Raw genomic sequence first — 4,682 nt, forward strand, 5'->3', positions numbered from 1 at the left:
CATTATTGTAAAAAGCAAAAAGCAGCATGCTGCCCTTAACATCTATGATGATCAAACCAGATGTAAATCTGCTCTTATTTCCTGGTGTATTCCACAGACATACAGAGAATCGGCTCATCTCCACTCGGAGACATAAAGACTTACAGTTCTGCCTAAACTCTGCTTTAAAATAATCTGTTAACAGCTCCTCAGAGAGTTTATATTACTTTTTCAACAGCGCTTCGTACAGGATAAGCTAGAAATAAATACAAATACAGGCCAAATGTTTACGCAGTGTTTCAAACTAAATGTATGTTTGTGCACAGCTCTGTATTTTAAAGGGGCAACATGTAAGATTTTGCATTAAAATATCCAACAAAGACTCGCTAGTGTTATATATCTTCTGTACAGAGATCATCCCAAATGTTTCCAACAATGTTTGAATATTAAGAAATTGGCATTTTTGACCAGTGTCCCTCGTCACCTGTCAATAGTGTCATGTCCACGTTATGTTTCTAGCTGAGAGTGAATGTTAGACTTTGCTGTTGGTCATCATGACATGATGTTAATTGTTTGTGTGTGTCAGATGTATGAGGGTACCTTAACAATTTATGTAAAGTGTAATTAAGGTTTGTGTGTGTAAGTCCCAAACAAATAATGTTCAGAATGATTAAAACCCACAAATGAAAACGACTGGATTATAATAGCAATAAATTAAATTATACAACAGTTCTTTCTGGTTCTCGAATCTGATTGGCTAAGAGCTATGCGATATTGTACTGATAACGGCACAGTAACCGCTTCACCTTTCGTATCATTCCGCCAACTAGTGAATGGAGGTCCTCTAAACAGGCTCATCTCTTAATGGAAAAACACAGACGCGCTGTTTTTAAACACTCTCCGTGTGTCTTATTAGTTCACTAGCTCGTAAATCAGTCGGTGAATCCCCAATCGGAAGTTATTATTCCGTCAAAGATCAGCGCTCTTGGATGTTACGTTAAAGTTAATGGGAGTAATGTCTTGTCACATCGTGTGGACGATTAACACTTGGAAAGAGGAATATAAACACTCGTTTTTTTTCTGGAGCTATATTTCTTATCAGAACGCGAAAACACCGTAGAACTGCAGGTAAGCACCGCTGCTTTTAAATGTGGACATTGATCATTTACTTTATCGTGACGTGACTATTAAAACACGTTATGAGATATCGCCACTGATATATTTATAAGCAGCATGCAAAAACATCTCTCTGACACTTATAAAACACCGTTTTATATAGTACTGACAAGAACAAAGTTTAATAATAATAATCGAGTGCTCGTATCACGTTAAGAATAAATGAGAAAGCAATAGTAACGTTATACATGTAGTTTTATTAACTTTTACCTCGCGCCAAAACAATAACAACACAAAAGACACTAAATATGAATAAAAAAACAAGTACTAGTTTGATCATGACACCAAATACTGCTGATTTGATCTCATTTTGACGATCATAAACAAACAAGGCCAACATGAGAGCCAGGGAATCCCTGTCAGAGATGTAGCCCAGAGAGGGCGGTGGTCAGCGGGGCGAGTGAACACTGACGTCCGCTCATGCTTTGGTTTTCATTCATACCGAATCTCACTAAGCAAATGTTCAAACAGGCACTATCTTTACTAATCGACTGTAGATTTAAATATAATACATATATATTCTCGACTGAACTAATCTTAAAACTACACTTTGTGACCAAGAAATTGTAATATTTAAAAACGGCGAATCTGTCCATTGAGTTAATATGAGCTTCAAAGCAGCCGAAAGTTTTACCTGTCATTCTGGCCGCCCTCAAATCTGTGGCGGAAGAAGTAGTTCTCAAACAAAGAGGCTTTTAAAATTACTCCGTTGTTGTTTTAAAGTTTTCGTTTTTCAAACGTGTGCCGTCGAACTGTTGTATAAAAGCAATATCGCTCTCGGAGTCATGTGATATAGCTCTATATCATCACGGCTGTGATTAGGCCAGAGGCACGAGGCCGTAGGCTATATCACACTCCTACTCGAGCGATATTGCTTAAATAAAAAAATTGTATTCACATTCTAATTCAGAATTGATTTTAAAATGTTAGTTTTTAGAGCACCAAATGGACAGACCCCTCAATATATCACAGACCTTTTGACCCCTTACTCTTCATCTCGTACTCTTTGTTCTTCAAATCAAAACCTTCTGAGGGCCCTCAAAACACCTTCATCATTACGTCTGGCTGAATCTGTTGAGTCTTTTAACTTACTTTAAGGTTTATATGCTGTCATATATTAAAAATATAATGGAGATTTAAAATGTTTATTCTAAAGCAAATTAATTGAGACATCACCACACATTAAGACTAATGTACACTGAACCGATGAACGCCATATTTGAAGTTTGAGTTTTGTTGGTGTTTGTTGCCAGCTTTACAGCAAACAGAAACAAAAATAATACTCAAGTGAATCTTTTAAAAACCTGCATTGAGACCTCTATGTTTCTGAGCTAAAGCCAGGACTAGGCCTTAGTTAAATTAAGATCTTTAATAAACATGCCTTGGAAAAGAGACAAATCAATGGCACCGGCATATTTTTAGATCTACTGGTGCAAGTTATTTTCAGTTGAGAGTGTTTTAGTCTAAGACTAGCATTAAGCCTTGTCTGTGAAACAGGAGGTGACTCTATTAAAAATGAAGTTTACTGCCATCTAGTGTTCTAAATGAAGGAAAACAAGTAAGGTCAATCCATTAACAAAATATTAATGATTAAAATATGACAGATTTATATTTTGCATAGCATAAGAGAGAGCTTAACATTAAGCACATTAGAGGCTTTTAATGATTTGGCACTTAAGAAACGCAGCCGTTCTAAAGCATTAATCATCATTTAAAGCATCCCCAATCATTCATCTGTTAAAAAGAATGAACCCTTAATGTGTCGTGGGTCAACCATGTTTTTAAAATGTTTAAAGAGCACATGTGGTGCTATAAGATTAAGTAGTTTTCTACAACATGTAAATAGCAGAGCTTGCGTTTGATTCTCTAGGGAGAGTTTGCTCTGTTCTGAGCCATTAATTCCGTCATTTGTTAAAAGAGAAAAATGCCCCTTTAGAGGCCCTTCAGACGCCCCACCTGCGTTACATGTGAACATTTGACTTCAGATTGGGCGCTGGCTGCAGGCGGTCTGTGTGGAGAGTTTTAAGCCACAGAACCCTCGTGAACATTTCTCTATTATATCAGAACAACTGCATGTTATTTACCATAATTAAATGATCAATCATGAAATCTTACAGCTATGACATTATGAATTAAAATTTAAATTTCTAAACATTTATTCTGCTGACTGCATGAAGCCTCAGCTTAGTCTTATAGACCAGACGGGTTTTCCAACAACAGACTAACTAATGTTTATTTTCCTAAAGTGCATTGCAAACAGTTGTAATTCTGGTGACTCTTGGAGCACTGATCACACTTTATTGTCTTACCGTTACAGGAATGAGAAATAAGTCACTTCACAATACAAGCAGAAACATCAGGATTTGAACAAATGAAAGATTTGCTCTGGAAATGTAGCTTTGAATTTGTAATATCACAGACTCTCTTTTATCTTGTGCGCTGAGCCTCATGGGAGTAATAACTCTTAGTCAGTCGGGTGGCCCCCGTAGCCTTTCTTCTTATAGATGACAGACATATGGTTTTTGGTTTTGTGTTATACAACAGATGTCAAAGCTAAACATTTTATGTAGAACTTCTTTATTAAAACTCAGACTACCAGAGTTTCTTCTGGCCTAAAACATACAAATATAACTTTATACAAATAAAACATCACTTTTCAAGAACAAAAGGAAAGTGTGTGTAGCATTTTATTAACCCTTTCAGTAAAATAGAGAGAAGTCGGATGTTTAAGTGAAGAATAGACTACAGTGGGGATGCATAGAAAAAAGACTGACATGTATTTGGCTGAAAACAAACAGATAATTAAATGATTTGAGGGTCTATAGATATATATTTTCTGGTTAATTAAATCAGAGTCAGGTCACACTCACACAATCTAAATTTCAGAGACATGTAGGCCTACTGTTGTTTTTCGAGAGCTGATGATAACAACAACAACAACAACAACACATACTCTCTAATGTAAAACGTAAAGAAATGTTGTGTACCGAGTACACGCACGCACGCACGCACGCACGCACGCACGCACGCACACACACACGCACACACACACACACAGTGTGTTTCTCTCACTAAACACCGGATGGCGCAACAGAATCAAAGATAAAAAAGAAAATTTTTTTTTTCTGTTTTAAATAACAAATGATGTTATAAAAATAATCAACATTCACGATTAGGCCTAAACCTTTATTATGTACCAACAGCTCAATGTACGTGCAGGAAGAGTGCAGCGCTTAAAATTAATTTTAATTCTAACATGATTACATAAACACGAAATGAAAAGTTATTTCTATTTCTATTAATAAATGTTGAAACTTGATTAAAGATTTGGCTTTAAAACAGCGCTAAACGTTTATTATGATTGTTTGTAGTTTGCTAAAATCTCAACAAATGATGCTAATAGTGTAGTAGCCTATTAACCTACACTTAATATGCAGTCTTTACACTACAGACTGTGTGTAGATGCCGTTTTAGAAATATCAGATAGCAGTTTTCAAGTCTTTTGAGTTAAACGCTGAATTTTGGCT

This window comes from Misgurnus anguillicaudatus, chromosome 12, assembly GCF_027580225.2.
Source record: "Misgurnus anguillicaudatus chromosome 12, ASM2758022v2, whole genome shotgun sequence".
Taxonomy (NCBI): domain Eukaryota; kingdom Metazoa; phylum Chordata; class Actinopteri; order Cypriniformes; family Cobitidae; genus Misgurnus; species Misgurnus anguillicaudatus.